Source organism: Phyllobates terribilis, unplaced genomic scaffold, assembly GCF_046119375.1.
Source record: "Phyllobates terribilis strain yellow unplaced genomic scaffold, ASM4611937v1 Scaffold_1__5_contigs__length_1240528914, whole genome shotgun sequence".
Lineage (NCBI taxonomy): Eukaryota > Metazoa > Chordata > Amphibia > Anura > Dendrobatidae > Phyllobates > Phyllobates terribilis.
In genome coordinates, this window is record NW_027362761.1 from 973,431,711 (window position 1) to 973,452,682 (window position 20,972).

General features: G+C 46.5%; 1 long non-coding RNA gene across 1 annotated transcript in view; it reads right to left on the reverse strand.

Moving 5' to 3' along the window:
* Window positions 1-12,407: 12,407 nt before the first annotated feature.
* LOC141156459 (uncharacterized) overlaps window positions 12,408-20,972 on the reverse strand; it is an 83,175-nt gene continuing 74,610 nt past the window's right edge. Inside the window, exons 2-4 of the long non-coding RNA XR_012247629.1 lie at window positions 12,805-12,923; window positions 12,592-12,717; window positions 12,408-12,504 (exon numbers count right to left, since the gene is read on the reverse strand). This is a non-coding gene — a long non-coding RNA (uncharacterized lncRNA). The remainder of the gene's footprint in view (window positions 12,505-12,591; window positions 12,718-12,804; window positions 12,924-20,972) is intronic.

A 20,972-nucleotide genomic window follows, 5' to 3' on the forward strand; every position in this document is an offset into this window, starting at 1 on the left:
TTAACATTTACATCCAGGTACCTTATAGGTGAAATCTTCCCTGATTGGAGTAGTTTTCTTTCTTTTCTTCTCCCCCCATTGCATACTTTTTTGTTCTATCACACTCACACCTATAGAGTCTCCTCACACTTTTCCCCCATATTGTCCCCTCTCATATTTCTATCTCCATACTGTCTACTCACATATTTCTCCCCCAAATTGTTCCCACACAAATTTATCCCCATACTGTCCCCTCACACATTCCCCAACATACTGTCCCTGCACACGTCCCCAATACTGTCTCTTTATACTTCTCTCCCCACAAACTGTCCCCTTACACCACACTCCCTCTCATACTGTCCCCTCAAAAAACACTCCTTCCCATACTGCTCCGACACATTGTCACCTCATACTGTCAGCTCACACTTCGACCCACACGGTCCCATCACACGATAACCACTAACACTGTCCCATTACAAACTAACCAATAACATTCATGTTTCTTCAGCTCAGCTCCATTGGAGCGCTTACCTTACTGCCAAACACGTCCTCTGTAGCACATGAGTGACACTATCAGCGCGATAAGGTGAACTGATAACACTGTTGATGTTTCCCTGACAAAGAAGTGCCGGCCATCAGAAATTCAATTGTACTCACACTTGAAAGACTCAAGTAACATTGAGTGCAGGGAGCTGACTTCAATGAAGGTTCCCTAAGCTGACTGTTAGATTGACAACCGTCTCGAAGGACGGCCTAATCCCACTCCCAGTGGGTGGCAAAATGCAGTCGCCTGGGAGACTTCTTGATTCACCGCATTAGATGGTCCAACGGCTTCCCCCTTGATGGCTGCCTCTGGGTCAAATGCCCAACATGCCCCCCTCTAGATATGCCCCTGCCAAAAAGCATCTAAAACCGTGTACCAGAATGGGAGCTCTAAGAATTTGATGCATTAAACTAATGTAAATTATCACTTAAAGGGGGTTTACAATGCATTCCAAATGGGCTAGGGGTGTTGGGGAAACCATAAAAACCTACACTCACCTTGTGACACTCTTCCGTACTGTGTTCACTGCTGGTGTTTTGCATTCTTCTTCAGGCATGTGGTATCATGTCACCACTGCAGCCATTCATCTGAAGGCTGAACATTCTGTTCGAGCAGGAAGAGTGATGGTTCGTCCTGGCTGAAGAAAAATGTGAAGGCTGCAGCCAATCAATGGACACAGAATTTAGGAGCTGTATCAGTTTGGCAGGTATCTTTTTATTTTTTGTAACCCATCCTCCTTTACTACTTTAAAACAAACCATAAATGAGCAGACAACCCTTTTTAAGTAATAAGCTACTGTATATTACACAGTACAAAGTAATATAAGGAAGACATAAGGAGGTGAAGTAATAGTACAGGGATCCTGGCCATTATATTGTGTTATATAGTGTTCAAACATGCTCATGTATGTTGCTCTAGCAATATGACGCGCCCCCTGGGCCGTGGGGTACTCGGCAGCCGGGCCTCTGGTTGCCGGGGGGATATCACGGTAGCTGGCCCAGTCCATGACCCAGGGCGGTCAGTGAAAAGGGGAATTATATATAGGGGATTTGGAAAGTTCGTGACACCACCTGTGGAATGCAGCTAAGGGGGTGCAGCCGCTGCGGAGCAGTCCTCTGGAGCTGGTGTTAGGGCAGCAGAGATGGTGTGGCTCTCCACAGGTAGAGCAAGCTCCAGGGCAGTGTAGGGAAATGGTGGTTGCGCTGGGCGTTGTAGTGCAGTGAGGGAAAGGTGGCGCAGACGAAATAATTGACAGAGGCGGTGCGGTGCAGTCATCCGAGTCTTTACTCACAGTTCTTTAGTTCCTCAGGGTGCACTGTCAGCTTACAGCCTCCCGCGTCGCGCTGCGTTCACCAGACAGGGGTTCAGCTCTTCTTCAGGCAGATTAGGAGTACCTGACTGAACCCCACTTTTCCGTGTTCCTAGCCAGACCGTATTCGCACTGGGTCTTTCTCCCTCCTGCCCTGCGCTGCCCACTCTCAATCCTGCTCGGGTGCTCTGAAGTCCCTCCTGTACGTCGGAGTTCACAGACCTGCTTGACCCTCACGGGGATTAGAATGCGGCCTCTGTCTTCTGACATATTCGGGGCGTACGGGTGCCGTCCTGCACTCGTCGTACCCCCTAGGATCCCTTCTTAGAACGGAGCCTACTCCCTGCTCCCCTCCTGGGCCTCTGCCACTAGGCCCCTGGTTGTGGAGCAGAGCTCCTAGTGAGACTCTGCTCCCGGACTGTTCTCCTGAACTATCCTGAGCTGTTCTTCTGAACTGCTCTCCTCTATCGACCTGCCACCCCAAGATGGCCTCCCTATATATATCCCTACCAAAGTGCTCCCCCTAACCACTTCCTCCACCCACACCCACTACTGGTTCCCCCTACCTTTGGGTTCCCCCCACTCCAGACAGGGTCAGGGCTCAGCAGAAAACATAAATTGCGTCTTGCCCTTCCAGCCGGCCTCCTGTTTGATGCAGGTGTTTGGGGTTCCAAGCAGTACTCCCTTCTTACCTGAGAGAAGAAGACACTACACCTCTGGTTGAGGTGCAGTACCTCTGTGGCGACTGAACCCTCAGGGGCGCCACAAATACATAGGATCAGCTAGAAACAGAATCAGTAAGGACAGAATGTGTCCTACCAGCAGAGCCAACAAGCTGAGCAGGACTTGGTCCATTGGTTGTGCAAGCTGAACCTAAATGTCAGTATAGCTAATAGTAAGTGACATCTCACCGTTCATTGTGTCCTGCTTCCCTACATAACTAAGTAAATGTCTTCTTTTCTTGAACAATTCAATACAATTGGGAAGACCTAACTAAGATGTGAATACTTTATTTTATGTTATTTGACATTAGTATGGATGTGAGGTTGTTCACACTGATGTCGTGCAGCGTGTTCATGTTAGGCACAAGACTACTTTCTTGTGCCATCTGAAAAGACAGACGCCACTAGAGAGGAAAGTAATCAGAGCCCAAAGTTTCATATATTCCACTTAGTTTGTCCTAGTTAACTTACTGGCCACCTCAGAGGTGCTTCTTAATTGCGAAGTGTGAACAGCACCATAATCTGCATTTAGACCGGCTGATAAATGAGGCAACAAGTGTTTCTAAGCCTTCTCGACTATCAGGCAGTCTGAACAGTTAGGAAACCAGCCGGCTTAAAAATCATAGCTCTAAGCAGTACATCTTTCTGTGTGAACACGACATGTGCGGCTAAGAATAATGATATTTTACAGGGTGGGCCATTTATATGGATACACCTAAATTAAATGGGCATGGTTGGTGATATCAACTTCCTGTTTGTGGCACATTAGTATATGGGAGGGGGGAGACTTTTCCAGATGGGTGATGACCATGGCGATCATTTTGAAGTCGGCCATTTTGGATCCAACTTTATTTTTTTTCAATGGGAAGAGAGTCATGTGACACATCAAACTTATTGAGAAGTTCATAAGAAAAACAATGGTGTGCTTGGTTTTAACGTAACTTTATTCTTTCATGAATTTTTTACAAGTTTATGACCACTTATAAAATGTGTTCAAAGTGCTGCCCATTGTGTTGGATTGTCAATGCAACCCTCTTCTCCCACTCTTGACACATTGATAGCAACACTGCAGAAGAAATGCTAGCACAGTATCCGTTGTTTCAGATGCAATTTTCTGGGTTGCATTTCCTCTTATCTTGGATATTACTACTGGATGGGGATGCACACAGATTTGTCTTGCAACCTTACATTTCCTTATGACGAAATTCTAGTACAAATTTTATGGAGTTTTTTGAGGATTTCAAACACAAGGCTTTTACCCCTCCCACCCAGATGCTGATAATTAGGAAAAAGCTTAATAAAGGGGGGTCAACAAAATCTTGAGTGGTGTTTCTTTGTTAACGCCTGCTGGGTTACTGATTTTTCTTTTTCTCTCAATGTAGCTGTGTGAGGGCTTGTGTTTTGCGTGCTAAGATGTAGTTTTCATTGATACCATTTAGGGGTACATACAGCATATTGATCTTCTTTTATTGCATGTGTTTCATGAATTATGATCAATTATGAAAACAGCAAATCTAGAGTCTTGATTTTCTTGATCAGCAGATGTTTTAAACAATTTAATCTTTTGATAGACCGGACTTATATGGTCATGGCAATACAAAATATGTTTATTATATATTTTTTTTATTTTATAAATAAGGGTAATATTTTTTTAACCCAAAACATATATTTCTATAATTCTTAGTATATTTATTAGTAGGAGACATTAACCTGTGATCCTTTGATACCTTATAGTACATACTGCACTACCACATTATTGCAGTATATAATATAAATCAGCCTATAGCTGAGCTTTAGAGGAGAACTAAAATGGTGACAATGGGGGCCTTCAGTCCCCCAGCTGCCATGGTAACCCATTGGTCTCCCGCAGTTGCATAGGTGAACAATTGGTGGGCAGTGGGCACAGATCAGCAAATGCACTATTTAAGTGGTGCTGTCAGATTGCTGTTGTTATATTCAGATGCCAAATATGCATGTATGGAGCAGGCACAGCTCCTGAGCCAGCTTCATACATGCAACTCACTGCCTGTGACATACATGTACGGTAAGGTGAGGAAAGCGATTAAGATGAAATATCTGTAAAAAAAACCTGGAATATTTATATTTTACATCCATCCGATTTGTCTCCACCACCAATAGCGTCGGTTTGGTCCTCCTGCATGTACAACCACAATTCCAAAAAAGTGTGCTGTGTAAGGCGGCGGTGTTCACACCGTGCAGTAACTGAGGCAGTGACCCAGGCAAGTCCAACATTAACAGCTTTTATTCAGCAAGTTACGGGTAAACAGAAAGTCCTCCGGTTTGCAGCCGGGTTAACATAAGTCCATAGATAACGGTTGCCGTGGGCAATGGCCGCCCGGGCCGCTTAGAGCCTGACGGGTGCAGAGCCTTACCAGGCGTGGGTTCAGCTACACACAGACCCACCGAGCTTTCCTGCTATGCTCCTAGCAGGTCCCAACACTGAATCACACTAATCCTTACTGCAGAGTTTTTAAATGACCTGTGGCAACAGCCACTGGAAAACCCGGGTTGGAGGGAGGAGGCCGCCCAACTGCCTCTCTGTAGCCTCCTCCAAGAAATTAAGGCCCTGCCGGCCGGGTTTTACTTAATATGCCTTAGCCAGGTAGTCTGACTAGGTCAATGCTTACCTTCATTCCTGCATTGCAGCCGCAGCTGTGTCTGTGACTGCAATGCACACCAACGGGTTTGATAGGTCTCTGTACACATTCTGGGGGATATATAACGTCCCTCGTATACGATCCCGGTCACTGCCTCACAGCTGTTTTAAAATGTAAAGAACTCAAGTATGCAATGATTTGGAAATATTTTATATCCATATTTTATTCACAGCAGAACATAGAAAATAAATCAGAAGGTGAAAGTTAAACATTTTTTTATTTCATTTAGAAATTGATTGCAGCAACATATTATAAAAAATGTTGGGACAGGGCCATGTCTACCATTGTGTAACATCCCCTCTTCTTTTAACAACAGTCTGTAAACGTCTGGGAAGTGAGGAGGCAATTGCTGGAGTTTGGAGAGAGGAATGTTGTCCCATTCTTGTCTGATGTAGGATTCTAGCTGCTCCACAGTCCAGGTTTTTTTTTTTTCCTTCATTTTATAATGCACCAAATGCTATTGGTGAAAGGTCTGGACTGCAGGCGGCCAGTTCATCACTCAAACTCTCCTTCTGTGAAGCCATAATATTGTGATGCATGCAGCATGTGGTTTACCATTGTCTTGCGGAATTATGCAAGGCTATCCCTAAAATAAACATTGTCTATATGGGAGGACAAGCTGTTCTAAAACCTCTATATAATGCTTACATAGTTACATAGTTACATAGTTTATAAGGCCGAAAAAAGACAAGCGTCCATCCAGTTCAGCCTATTTCTTGTGCACTGCAGCTATTCCGCAGCGTTGATCCAGGGGAAGGCAAAAAAAAAACCATGTGGTATAGGCCAATTTACATCATTGAGGAAAAATTCACTTCCCGACTCCAATCTGGCAGTCAGATTAAATCCCTGGATTAATTAACTATCACTAAGCATAAGATATAATTTTATTGTTCTCAAGAAAGGCGTCCAGGCCTCTCTTGAATTCATTAAGTGAGTTGGACATCACCACTTCCTTTCCCAGAGAGCTCCAGAGTCTCACGGCTCTGACCGTAAAGAATCCCCTTCTATGCTGGTGCAGGAACCTCCTTTCCTCCAGAAGCATAGTGTACCCCCTCGTCTTTGTCACCATCCTTGGTATAAACAGGTCATGGGAGAGATCTCTGTACTGCCCCCTGATGTATTTTTACATGTTTATGAGGTCTCCTCTAAGCCTTCTCTTTTCCAACGTAAATAGGCCTAATTTTGACAACCTCTCTGGGTATTCTAGTCCCTCCATTCCCTTTATTACCTTAGTCGCCCTCCTTTGTACCCTCTCTAGCTCCGATATGTCTTTCCTGAGCACCGGAGCCCAGAACTGTGCACAATATTCTAAGTGCGGCCTTACCAGCGCTTTATACAGAGGAAGAACAATGTTCTCATCATATGCCTCTATTCCTCTTCTGATGCATGCCATGACTCTATTTGCCTTCGCAGCTGCTGCCTGACACTGGGCACTCCAATTTAATTTGCTGTTAACCAAGACGCCCAGGTCCTTCTCCATGTCAGATTTCCCCAACCGTTTCCCATTTAATATGTATGGGTGACTGCTGTTTTTCTTTCCCATGTGCATGACCTTACATTTATCGGCATTGAACCCCATTTGCCATTTTTTGGCCCAACTCCCCAATTTATCTAAATCCTCCTGTAGCTGTGCCCTATCCTCATCTGTATTCACTACTTTACAAAGTTTAGTATCATCTGCAAATATTGCTATTTTACTATGCAACCCTTCCACTAGATCATTAATAAATATATTAAATAATATAGGGCCCAAGACAGACCCTTGAGGCACCCCACTAGTAACCCTGACACACCCTGAGCTTACTCCATTGATAACCACCCTCTGCATTCTATCACTCAGCCAGCTATTTACCCACTTGCACACATTATCCCCCAGACCAAGCAATCTCATTTTATATACCAACCTTTTGTTTGGCACGGTATCAAACGCTTTGGAGAAGTCAAGGTATACAACATCCACTGACTCTCCCCGGTCCAGCTGTTAGCTCACCTCCTCGTAGAAGGCGATCAGGTTTGTTTGGCAGGAGCGATCCCTCATGAATCCATGTTGATATGGAGTTAGACAGTTATTATCATTAAGATATTCTACAATGGCATCTCTAAGAAATCCTTCAAACAATTTACCCACAACAGATGTTAAGCTTACTGGTGTATAGTTCCCAGGGTCACTTTTGGACCCCTTTTTGAATATTGGTACCACATTTGCTTGGCGCCAGTCTAGTGGGACAGTCCCTGTCCATAAAGAGTGCTTGAATATAAGATACAGTGGTCTGTCTATCACATTACTTAATTCTTTTAGTACCCGGGGGTGTATGCCATCTGGGCCTGGTGACTTGTCTATTTTGATATTATTTAGGCGTTTCTGAACTTCCTCCTGGGTTAGGTGGGTGATATTTAGCAGAGGGTTTACTTTATCACTCTGCATTTCCTCCGATAAATTGTTTTCTTTTGTGAAAACAGTGGAGAAGAAGCTATTGAGTAGGTTTGCTTTACCCTCATCGCCCTCTATGATTTTACCCAGGTTATTTTTCAATGGGCCAACTCCATCAGTTTTAATCCTTTTACTGTTTATATAGTTAAAGAACAGTTTGGGATTCATTTTACTTTCCTTGGCAATTAGTCTCTCTGTCTCCTCTTTTGCTATTCTTATTTGTTTCTTACAGATTTTGTTTTTTCCCTATAAGATATTAGCGCTTCCTCGCTGCCTTCTTGTTTAAGTTTACCGAAAGCCCTTTTTTTGTTTTTCATTGCCCTCTTGACTTCCCTATTTAGCCACATTGGCTTCCTCCTATTCCTAGCCCTTTTATTCCCATAAGGTATGTACCTTCTACAGTGACTATGTAGGACTGTTTTGAAAATTTCCCATTTTATATCCATGCTCCTATTACTGAAGATACTATCCCAGTCTATAAGGTGAAGGGCATCTCTTAGCTGATCAAACTTTGCCCTCCTGAAGTTCAGTGTTTTGTGACTCCCTTGCTGGGCACCCTACTGAAGCACATGTGGAATTGTATCATGTTGTGGTCACTATTTCCCAGGTGCCCCCCGACCTGCACCTCAGTTATTCAGTCTGGCCTGTTAGTTAATATTAAGTCTAAAAGGGCCGTCCCTCTAGTTGGTTCCTGCACAAGTTGTGACAAATAATTGTCTTTGATAATTGACAGAAACCTGTTTCCTTTCTGAGATCTACAGCTTTCGGTTTCCCAGTCTATATCGGGGTAGTTGAAGTCCCCCATAATAATCACCTCGTTATTTTTTGCTACTTCATCTATTTGTCTCATTAATAGACTTTCCGTGGCTTCTGCTATATTTGGTGGTTTATAACAGACTCCTATGATAATTTTATTATTGCTTTTTGCCCCATGTATCTCCACCCATAAGGACTCGACCTCCTCATTTCCCTCCCATACATCCTCCCGTATTGTAGGCTTTAGACACGTCTTTACATATAGACAGACTCCACCCCCTTTCCGATTTCTTCGATCCCTTCTAAACAGACTGTAACCCTGTAAGTTAACTGCCCAGTCATAGCTTTCATCTAACCATGTCTCGGTTATTCCCACTACGTCATAGTTACCTGTAGATATTTCTGCTTCCAGTTCATCCATCTTGTTTGTCAGGCTTCTGGCATTTGCTAGCACACAGTTTACATGATTTTGCTTTGTTCCAATCTTCTCCCTGTGGATTGTATTAGAAATTTTCTTACCTCCCTTCCAAGTATCTTGTCTTGGACCTTCTTTGTCGCACTTCATATCTTTCATTAGTATATTCTCTGGTTTCATGTTCGTGTCCGGTGTTTTTCTTCCCATCCCCTCTTCTTCTAGTTTAATGCCCTCCTGATGAGTGTTGCGAGTCTCCTGGTGAATGTGTGTTTCCCGGGTTTGTTGAGGTGTAGTCCGTCTCTGGCAAGGAGACCGTCATAGAGGTAATTCACACCGTGGTCCAGGAATCCAAATCCTTGTTGTCTGCACCATCGTCTCAGCCAGTTGTTCACATCAAGGATCCTGTTCCATCTCCTGACGCCATGCCCGTCTACTGGAAGGATAGAAGAAAAAACTACCTGCGCATCCAGTTCTTTTACTTTCTTCCCCAATGCTTCAAAGTCCTTGCAGATTGTCGGTAGGTCCTTCCTTGCCGTGTCATTGGTGCCAACGTGTATCAGAAGAAATGGGTGGACATCCTTGGAACTGATGAGCTTCGGTATCCTATCGTAATATCCTTGATCTTCGCACCTGGGAGGCAGCATACTTCTCTTGCGGTTATATCCGGTCTGCAGATAGCTGCTTCTGTTCCTCTCAGTAGTGAGTCTCCCACCACCACCACTCTTCTTCCCTTCTTGGCTGTCCTTTTTCTTGTCGCCTCTGGGTGTTTCTGGGTGCTCTTTTCTTCTTTGCTTGCTGGTAGTGCCTCATCCTTAGGTGTGCCATCTTCGTCCTCCACAAGTCCTTGGAATCTGTTTCTCAGTCGTGTGGTTGGTGGTGTCTCCATGGTCTTCTTGCTTCTTTTGGTCACTTGCCTCCACTTGTCTGCCTCTGGAGGTTCTCTGACGCTTCCTTCACCTTCCGTGACCAGTAGTGACGCTTCTGTTCTGTCCAGGAAGTCTTCCTTTTCCTTGATGAGTTTTAATGTTGCAATTCTTCCTTCCAGTCCCCACACCTTTTCTTCTAAAAGAGCCAGTAGTCTACACTTCTGGCAGGTGAAGTTGGTTTCATCTTCTGGTCGATCTGTGAACATGTAGTACATGTTGCAGCTCACCATGTAGGTTGTCACATCTGCCATGCTTCTCCTTGTCCCTGCTGGCTTGATGTCTGTCTTCTTTCTTGTGATACCCTAGGATAAACAAATGCTTTCCAAGCAGCTGGTCCCGGCTGTACCCAACGATCTTCTAGCTGAGGGAGACTCTTCGCTTTTCCCAGAAGGCACCTGGAATATGCAAATTGTCCTCTTCAAGCTTCAATCCCTGGTTTGGCGATGCTTTCCAAGCAGCTGGTCCCGGCTGTACCCAACGATCTTCTAGCTGAGGGAGACTCTTCGCTTTTCCCAGAAGGCACCTGGAATATGCAAATTGTCCTCTTCAAGCTTCAATCCCTGGTTTGGCGATGCTTTCCAAGCAGCTGGTCCCAGCTGTACTCAACGATCTTCTAGCTGAGGGAGACTCTTCGCTTTTCCCAGAAGGCACCTGGAATATGCAAATTGTCCTCTTCAAGCTTCAATCCCTGGTTTGGCGATGCTTTCCAAGCAGCTGGTCCCGGCTGTACCCAACGATCTTCTAGCTGAGGGAGACTCTTCGCTTTTCCCAGAAGGCACCTGGAATATGCAAATTGTCCTCTTCAAGCTTCAATCCCTGGTTTGGCGATGCTTTCCAAGCAGCTGGTCCCTGCTGTACCCAACGATCTTCTAGCTGAGGGAGACTCTTCGCTTTTCCCAGAAGGCACCTGGAATATGCAAATTGTCCTCTTCAAGCTTCAATCCCTGGTTTGGCGATGCTTTCCAAGCAGTTGGTCCCGGCTGTACCCAAAGATCTTCTAGCTGAGGGAGACTCTTCGCTTTTCCCAGAAGGCACCTGGAATATGCAAATTGTCCTCTTCAAGCTTCAATCCCTGGCACTATGCTCAGCATTGATAGTGCCATTCAAGATGTGTAATCGGCTCATGCCATAGGCACTAATGCAACCACATACATCAGAGATGCAGCTTTTGAACTGTGCGCTGATAACAAGCAGGAAACGGTGTCTGTAGTTTCTATAAAAAAATTCTAATTTTGAGTTATCTGACCCCAGAGCAGTTTTCCATTTTGCATCAGTTTATTTTAACCGCTTCCCGACCGCCCACTGTACATAAACGTCGGCGCTGCCTGGACACTGTGCAGCGCCGACGTTTATGAACGGTCGGCGGTCCCGCAGCCCTCAGGACCCCCAGGGTCCTGCAAGTACTGCGGTTGCGGTTCAGAGCGACAGCTCTGACAGGGGACATCATCGGGACCTGATTGGATCAGGTCCCAATGATGTTAACCCTTTCCGATCTTCTATATGCCGCGATCTATAGTGATCGCGGCATATAGAAGATAGTGAGAGGAGAGGGGGTTGTCCACTTACCTCTCCGACGGCCCCCTGATGCCTTCCAGGACCTGCCGTTGTTATGGCAGCTGGAGGTCACATGACCGCCACCAGATCTGCCATATATGGTGTCCTGCTAGGCTCAGCCTGCAGCTGAAGCCCAGCAGGAGACAGACAGTCTGAAACTGTCAGCAAACTTCTCATGCAATGTAATACATGTCTATTACATTGCATGCGAACAGTGATTAGAAAAATAAAAATTAATGTCCCATACAGGGACTAAGTAAAAATGTAAAAAAAAAGTCTAAATTTTTTTTTCAAACTGTTAAAAAAAAAAATCACAAAATAAATAAAAATAAATAAATAAAATATTAAACCAATAAATCCGTATATTTATGCAAAAACAAAAAGAGTACACATATTTGGTATCGCCGCATCCAAAACAACCCGATCTATAAAACTGTCACACTAATTAACTCCTTCTGTGCACACCGTAATAAAAATAAATAAAAAACAGAGCAAAAAACTATGCTTTTTCATCATATCGCCAAACAAAAAGTGGAAAAAAATGCGATCAAAAAGCAAAATAGAAATAAAAATGGTACCGCTGAAAACATCATCTTGTTCCGCAAAAAAAAAAGCTGCCATACAGCTTCATCAGCCAAAAAATAAAAAAGTTATAGCTCTCAGAATAAAGCGATGCAAAAAAAATATTTTTTTCTATAAAATTAAAATGATTAAAATATCCTGCGCTGGTAAGGTTTAGGCCGTATAAAAGAAGGGGGAGGGGTTTTTAGGACAAGATGTGGACAATAGGAGAAGATGATAAAAAAGTTTTTAATTTGAATATTAAATCTCACATAAAATGACAAATCACAGTGAAGGTTAAAATATTAAAATATTAGATAGGGATAGATGGTGAGTCTTTTGGGGTGGAGGCTTTATGTGAGTTCCTTGTAATTGTAGCCTCATGGGTTTCTAGGCCAGTTTTAGAAGGGTTTTAGTCTGGATGGTTCCTGGGTGTAAAAAAGAGAGAGAGAAGGGGAAAGGAGGGGTTAGTGACCAGATTGTTCCCCGTAGGCTTGGAGTGGCTGATCTCACTGGTGGAAGAAGTGATTTACCTGTTGTCGATCTGAGTAGATTTCCAGGTGTGGATGGCTTGTGCTTGGGGTGATGGACGTTTCTTGATGTTTAGGCAGCGGGATTAGAGAGTACTGCTAATGGATATAGAGTAATATTAGTTATGCCTGTGACGCAGTGCAGAGGGTCTAAATGGCACATATGAAGGAATGCAGTTATTTTACCCGTAAAGGAGGGGGGTTCTGTGTAGGTTTCAGGACTGCACTTGATGGTGTCTGCGGTCTTGATATTTGTCCGGTTCCGGGTGATGGACAGCTAGTGTGGATCGCAGTGCTTGAGGCTGCTTGTTGCTGTTGGCGAATAGTAAAAGGGTTTTGTTATACCTGTGGTACAGTGCTGGGGGTCTGAGAGGCACAGGTGAGAGAATATGTATTTACCTGTACGAGGTTCTGTATAGATTCCAAGATAGCACGTGCTAGTGACTACGGTCTTGGAGCATGTTGTCCAATGCTGGGTGATGGACAGCTGTATATGTATCAAAAAGGCTGGAAGGATACTATTGAAATAAATGTTAGTATACTATAGATGTATCTATGGATCCTAATTGGTAGGGGGAGGGCATGCACAGTGCAGGTAAGATGATTAAATGTTACCTGTTAGATTAGAGCACTGAAAATCTGCTTGTTCCTTGGGCTCACTGGTAGTGTTGGTAGCAGTGGGGAAGCAGTGTCTGTGCTCTATGTTAGGGTACTGAGGATCTGCTTAATCCTATTAAACTTTTTCGTGGTGATAGTTGCGATTAGGAGAGATGTGCAGTCTGGTGTGTGTATAGAATGTGCACACTGTGGTGCAGTCTTAGATGCTGGATGTCACCGTGGGAACAGAGCTCAGTTACTTACAGTTGGTTGTCTGTCAGGGCTGATTCTGCTGACAGGGGCTCGTTAGCGTCTTATTGTAGGTACTCCCAGAGTCTCAGCTGGCAGCGGGGGCAAAAGGGGCGGTAGGGGGTAGAGATGGGTCGCGCAGGGAGTGTAACAGGGTCCCGGCCGGTGACCAGCTGTTCTCCTTTGCGCTTAGTGTCATCCGTCGGCGGTCTGTGGAGGACGGGAAGGACCTTGAGTAGGCGCCTTGTGTCAACGCAGTAGGACCTGCATGACATCAGTGCACGTGACAGCACGCACGTGACCCGTACCGGTACGGTGGCTTACAGGGACCAAAAGACCAACGCGTTTCAAGAACTACGGTTCTCTTCCTCAGGGATGGTCTGCTGCTGTAAGTTGGTCACTTATATATGCGTGCTGTCCATGATTGATTAGTGGGGGCGGGCTCAGCTTGGTATTTAGATATAATATGCTTTACTTCGGATGAATATATTAATCATCATTGAAAGCAACTAACTCAATCTCAGAATTGAGTCCTTTTGGTTTTAACGTGTCCAAATTGAATATCCACTTGCTTTCAATCCTGGACATTTGTTTTATATAGTCCCCTTTGCGCCATTGTTTGTGGACCTTCTGTAGGCCTGTGATGGTAGCACCCTTTATGGAACCTCCATGTTTTTCGGAGTAATGTATAGATAGTGGGTGTCCATCAAATTTTTTGGAAATGTTGCGCAGATGTTCATTTATGCGCACATGTAAGGGGCGTTTGGTTCTACCTATATAAAGTTTGTTGCACTGACATTGGAGGCCGTAGAAGACACCTTCGGTCTTGCAAGTAATGAAGTCGGAGATTGTGTGGGTAATTTGGCCTTCCGTAATTATTTTTTGTTTTTTGGTGTGCAGCTTCTTGCATGCTGTGCATTTGTTGCAGGGAAAAAAAACAACAGTTTCTTTAATGAGTGGGGGTTTATTGTTGATTTGAGAATTGCTAACTGTTGGTGCAATGAGGTTTCCCAGGTTTTTTGCTATCCTTGCATGAAATGATCTCGATGGACCAGATGGATGGAGTGGAGGATGGCTGGTTGATGGACACCCCATTCAAACACGGCTACGGCGCTAACAAGGAGGAGGTGGAGTAATGTTTTGGGCTGGAATCATGGGGAGAGAGATTGTCGGCCCTTTTAGGATCCCTGAAGGGGTAAAGATGAACTCCATAATGTATGTTGAGTTTCTCAAACAGCACTTCCTTCCATGGTTCAAGAAAAAGAACCGTGCATTCCGCAGCAAGATCATTTTCATGCATGATAATGCCCCGTCTCATGCTGCACATAACACATCTGCATCTCTGGCTGCTATGGGCATAAAAGGGGACAAACTTATGGTGTGGCACCCATGCTCCCCTGACCTCTACCCCATTGAGAACCTCTAGAGCATCATCAAAAGGAGTGTCTATGATGGCGGGAGGCAGTTCACATCTAAGCAACAGCTCTGGGAGGGTATTCTGTCCTCATGAAAACAATTGAAGCAGAAACCATCCAAAACCTGACAAATTCAAAGGACGAGAGAGTTCAGAAGCTCCTTTCGAACAAGCGGTCCTATGTGCAAATGTAACATCACCTAGAATAAAGTTTTGAGTTGAAAACTGTTTGATTTCAGTTTGTAATAACCTGCTAATGCTTATAATTTCAAAAATGACCATTTTTTTGTTCTTTATTAAAATGAAAAGGTTGAAAACTCTGCTGTGCATAATAATTTGGAACATGCATTTTGAGTGCAGTTTGAGTTTTTTATTTTTTTAAAAATATACTGTTATCATAGGCAGTTTGTACAAAAACCTTTCAATTGTACTCTAATAGTTATTTGACTGGAAAATTACAATGACTGCAATTCATATAGGTAATTTGGGAAAATCTGAGAAAATATTATTTGCATAATAATTTGGAACACAGTGTAGTACCACTTACTTTTCCAGCCTTCTGTTAACCCTGTGCCAATGTTTTTGAGATGTGTTGCTGCCATCAATTTCTAAATTATTTTATTTTTTTTAAATTAAATAGAAAAATGTCTCACGTTCAGCTTCGGATATGTGTTCTATGTTAAAGGGGCCACGCGCGCCATGTGCTAACACTCTCTCTAGCCATTAGGTCCCAGTGCTGCCCCACAGCCTGTCTATCAGCCGTGCCCGCCATCCTTTTTACCAGCCGTGCCTGCCAGCTTGCCTACCTGCCGTGCCCGCCAGTCTGCCTACCAGCCGAGCCTGCCTACTAGCCGTGCTCATCTACCTGCCTGTCTGCCGCACCTGTCGGCGCCTGCCATCAGTCCTGTGGGGTCGCCTGCTCTCACACGAGTTCAGTCCCAGAGTAGCACCTGGTCCACCCTCTCGGTCCTTCCTTGGTTCACGGAGTCGACTAATCCGCCGTATAGCCAAGGTTGGTCCGGGTGTGGTCCCTAGTTACGCCCCTCTGGTCCCTCCTTGTACCACGGCACAGTGGTTCCATCATTCAGATCCGTAACAGTTTGCACAGGCCATGAAATCCGGTGGCGCTCAGGCTCCTTCGGTCTCGGACGTTTACCAAGAAGTCTCCTGCCAGAGATCGCAACAGGATACAATCCTGTCCTTCCTGCGGACTGTACACTCCCACGTGGATGCACTGTCTACCCTGGTGGTGCCTGCCTCTACCTAAGCGGTACCCACTCCAGCGGCACCTCAACCCAGTGGCGGTGCGGTATCCAGCTTCGGACCACACCGCCACTGGGTTGAGGTATCTGCCCATTGTCTCCCCATCCACGATTTGGCTGTGATCCCGCTCTATGTCAGGGCTTCGTAAATCAGTGCACGCTGCACTTCAAGCTCCTGGCTCATCAGTTTGCTTCAGACCGGGCTAAAGTGGCATTCGTCATGTCTCATCTCACTGGAGAGGTGTTGGCGTGGCTCAATCCTCTATGGGAGAGGGGGACCTCCTGGTGTCAAATCTCCAGGCTTTCCTCGAGGCATTCCGGAGGGTTTTCGATGAGCCCGGCCGTATGTCCTCTACAGCCTCTGCTCTCCTCCGTCTGCACCGCACTCTCTCGCCTGAACTCGCCTGGAATAACGAGGCTCTGGTGGCTACCTTTTGGGAAGGCCTTTCTGGGCGAATCAAAGCCGAGCTGGCCGGTCGTGACATACCCTCCTCTTTGTATGACCTAGTGTCTCTGGCCACGCGGATTGACATCAGATTCCAGGAGCGTGCTAAGGAAGTGGTCCGTGAGAGAAGACCTTTACGCCTAGCACCTAACTTTCAGAGACCGATTTCGCAACAAGCCTTTGCCTCGGCATTCACCCCTGAAGCTATGCAAGTTGGCCAGGTGACGATGGTCAAAACTCACCAGGAGGTCTGCGGCGCTGAAGAAAGATGCTTTTATTGTGGCAGTTCGAAGCATGTAATCCACTCGGGAAACTTTAGAGCCTAGGAACTTTTGGAGAGGTCATCCTGGGCAAGAATCTTTCCTCTCCATCCCTGACGCTGTCAGTAGCCATATCATGTGGCAACATCCATTTTGTCGAGACTGCCTACCTGGATTCCGGCGTTGCTGGGAACCTCACCCAACAAGCCATTGTGGAGCGGTTCCGGATCCCTATCCAGCACCTCCCGGATTCGTTGGCGGTTTCTTCGGTGGATGGGAGACCCCTTGCCGAGCCCATTCTGTTCGTCATCGAGCCGGTGGGTCTTCAGATAGGATTACTGCACTTGGAGAAAATCTCCTTCTATGTGCTGTCCGGTCTCTCCCATCCCCTACTCTTAGGTCTGCAATAATTGCAGAGAAACGAGCCGGTCTTGAATTGGAGTTTGGGAGAAGTGCTCCTGTGGCACCCCTGAGGGTTCAGTCGCCACAGGGGTACTGCACCTCAGAACGAGGTGTGGTATCTCCTCTCCCAGGTAAGGATGGAGTACTTCATAGGACCCCAACCACACACTCAACACTACACCACTCCAGCTCTGAAGGGGGCCTAAAGCACCATATTGCTGCCCCGGGCCTGAATGGAGGAGTTGGGGGGAACCAAAGTTAGGGGGAACCACGTAGTGAGTGAGGGTGGAAGAAACATTTACTTAAGCACTTTATTAGAATTCTATATAACTGGAGGCCATTTTAATAACAAGGTCTTTGGTCATGGGTCTTCGGGACGGCAAGTCAGCACAAGGCTGCAGCCGACTGAGGGTCCACGGTTCCCGGTCTCAGGCCTCGAGATGGGGGGTCGGGGCAGAGTTATAACCGGCTCTGTCCCCGGTCAGGGTCCAAGCAAAAAGGCCCAGGAGGGGAGCAGAGGAAATAGGCTCCACAGGCGAGAGGATCTCAGGGGGTGCAGACAGAGCAGAGTCGCCACCTGCATACCTTATTCTGGCCCAGCCAGAGAGACCCTGCCGCAAGAGGGGGTACCGGTCCCCGATCATCTGACTTTGCACTTCACGTCTTTGTCGGAAAAGTCCGGAGGCTTATGTGGATCCCAGGGGGATACGGACGGAGCGGAGTCGCCACCTGTATGCCCTAATCTGAGTTTATCCAGAGGGTCCCGGCCTTACGCCACGTTCTCACCGCAAGTCACCAAGAAGGGCACCCAGTCGGTCCGGGAACTACACGTTACCCACAAGGGACATTGCAGTACCTGTACGGGACTCAGTGGGGGACACAGGGCGGGAGAAGTTGAACAAGAGAGGAACACACTAGAGCAGGGGTCCTGTCAAGTGCTCCTGAACTAGCTGGAGAGTGCTGGACCCCACCCTGGCAGCCGCAGCTCGCCGTGTGACAGCAGAGAGAAGCTCTGAGCTGACTAAACAACAAAGTGAGTAAAGACTTGGATGACTTCAACTACTGCCTCTGTTTGTTCTTTCTTCCGCGGCTCTGCACCCGCCAACGCTCTACCCTACACCCTCTCCACGCTGCCCTGAGGCCCCTCTCCACCTGTGGGGAGCCACAACAACTAAGCCTAACACCGGCCTCAGAGGACTGTCGCAGCGCTGGTGATCCTCACCAGACACCACGGGTGGCGTCACGAACATTCCCCTATCCCACACAACTTTCCCCCTTTCTTTTAAGAGTGACCCCAGGGTACGGGCCCGGGAACCGGCCACCGCGACATCCCCCGAGATCAGGCTACAACAAGGCTCGGGCGCCGAGTCGTTTCCCCATCCCCTGGGCGCGTCACTCCGCTGGGGTCAAGAGTGTCACAAAACCTGCCTGGTTTCTGTTCATCCTGCTTGACCTCCTTCCACTCCATCTAATCTACTTGGCTTGCCGGCACCCTACTGGTCTTACGCGGACGTCTTTGACAAGAAAGAGGCTGAGACACTACCTCCTCATAGGCCGTATTATTGTCCCATCGACCTTAGCCAGGGTGCCTCCCCTCCCCATGGCCGAATCTACCCCCTGTCATTGGCCGAGACCCATGCCATGTCAGAATACATTGAGGAGAATCTTACTAGGGATTTTATCCAGAAGTCCACCTCACTGGCTGGAGCAGGATTCTTCTTTGTCAAGAAGAAGGACGGCTCTCTTCTGCCTTGCATCAACTACAGGGGACTAAATCAAATAACTATAAAGAACAAGTATCCACTGCCTCTCATTTCTGAGTTATTTAATCACCTCAAAGGTGCAAAGATCTTCACTAATCTCGATCTTCGTGGAGCATATAGTCTGGTCTGGATTCGCCAGGGTGACGACTGGAAGACTGCATTCAACACTCAGGAGGATGGCCACTACGAGTACCATGTGATGCCCTTCGGACTCGGCAACACACCTGCAGTCTTTCAGGAGCTAGTGAATGACATCTTCCGAGATCTTCTATACACTTGCGTGGTGGTATACCTGGAAGATATCCTGGTGTTCTCTCCAGAGCTACCCTCACATGGTAGAGACTTTCGGACATGTATTGCTGGGGTTTAGGATGAATCATTTATATGCCATTGAGAAATGAGGTTTTGAGCAGACGTCTCTTCCATTCCTGGGATACATAATCTCGGAGACCTGCCTTAAGATGGAACCGAGAAGGTATCTGCTGTTCTAAAGTGGCCCCGTCCTGAGGGATTGAAGGCTATTCAGCGATTCCTAGGATTTGCAAATTATTACTGCTTATTCATTCCCCACTTCTTTTCCCTGACTGCTCCCATCTCTGCCCTGACCCGCAAAGGGATTAATCCCAAGGAATGGACTCCCGAGGCGGAAAGTGCTTTTGAAACAAGCCTTCTCTTCTGCTCCAGTACTGCATCGTCCTGACTATAACAAGAAGTTCTTCCTGGAGGTAGATGCTTTGTCTTCAGCGGCTGGAGCAGTCCTCACCCAGAAATCCTCGTCCGGTCGAATAGTGACCTGCGGCTTCTTTTCCAAGCTCTTCTCTCCTTCGGAGCGCAATTATTCCATTGGAGATTGGGAATTGCTTGCCATCAAAGTGGCGCTGGAGGAGTGGTGATTCTTACTAGAGGGGGCCCTGCATCCGGTGGTCATCTACACGGATCATAAGAATCTCACCAACTTGCAGTCCGCTCAACAACTTAACCCTCGTCAGGTCAGATGGTTTCTGTTCTTTGCAGGCTTCAATTTTATTCTCCACTTCCGTCCGGGAGATAAAAATATCAAGGCAGGCGGGCTCTCCAAATCATTTTCTGTCAAATGACCTACTGAGGCAACTTCCGATAGGTCGACTCCTTCCTTTACCTGTGCCTCCCACTCCGTGGCAGCATATTGCGATGGATATCATCACGGATCTCCCTGTATCGGCCGGTTGTACTGTCATTTGGGTGGTAGCTGACCGCTTCTCCAAAATGGCTCACTTCATTTCTCTGCCTGGTCTACCCTCTGTGCCAGTGCTGGCTTACGAGTTCATTCTTCACATCTTCCGTCTCCATGGACTACTTCTTCATATTGTCTCTGATAGAGGGGTCCTGTTTACCTCACGCTTCTGAAGAGCCACGTGCAAGCTTTTAAATGTCGCATTGGATTTCTCATCGGCTTATCACCCTCAGTATAATGGCCAGGTTGAGCGTATCAATCAGATCCCACTAGCTTCCTTCGTCACTTCATCACTGCCCACCATATCAACTGGGTGGAACTCCTGCTTTGGGCTGAATTCTCCTACAATAATCATGTGAGCAAATCCTCAGCCATAAGAGACGTCTGGATCCACCGGTATTCCATCCAGGGGACAAGGTCTGGTTATCATCCAAGTATGTTTGTATCAAAATACCTTGATACAAGTTGGGTCCGCGGTACATTGGTCCATTCGAGATTTTGAGGCAGATTAATGCTGTGGTGTATAAGCTGAAAGTCCCTGCCTCCTTATGGATTCCCAACTCTTTTCATGTGTCTGTCCTCAAGCCTGTCGTCCTCAATCCTTTCTCTGATGATCCGGGTACCACTCCAGCCCTAGTCTGCGCTGAGGATGTTTTTGATGTAGACAACATTCTGGCTACTAAGAGGGTAAGAGTAAAAACATTTTTTCTTGTGGATTGGAAGGGGTTTGGTCCTGAGAAGAGGTCATGGGAGCCCAGGGAGAACAGTCAGGCTCCTCTTCTCATGGAAAAATTTCTTGCGGGCTTGAAGAAGAGAGGGCGTAAAGGGGTGGTACTGTAGCGCCGGTGTGGCACTCTGCTACACACAGGTACCACAGGACCCAAAAGGGTGCATGGACGGACTTCTCCACAAGAGGCCCTTAGTACACACAGACACCTCCACCCTTCCACCTCATACCACCA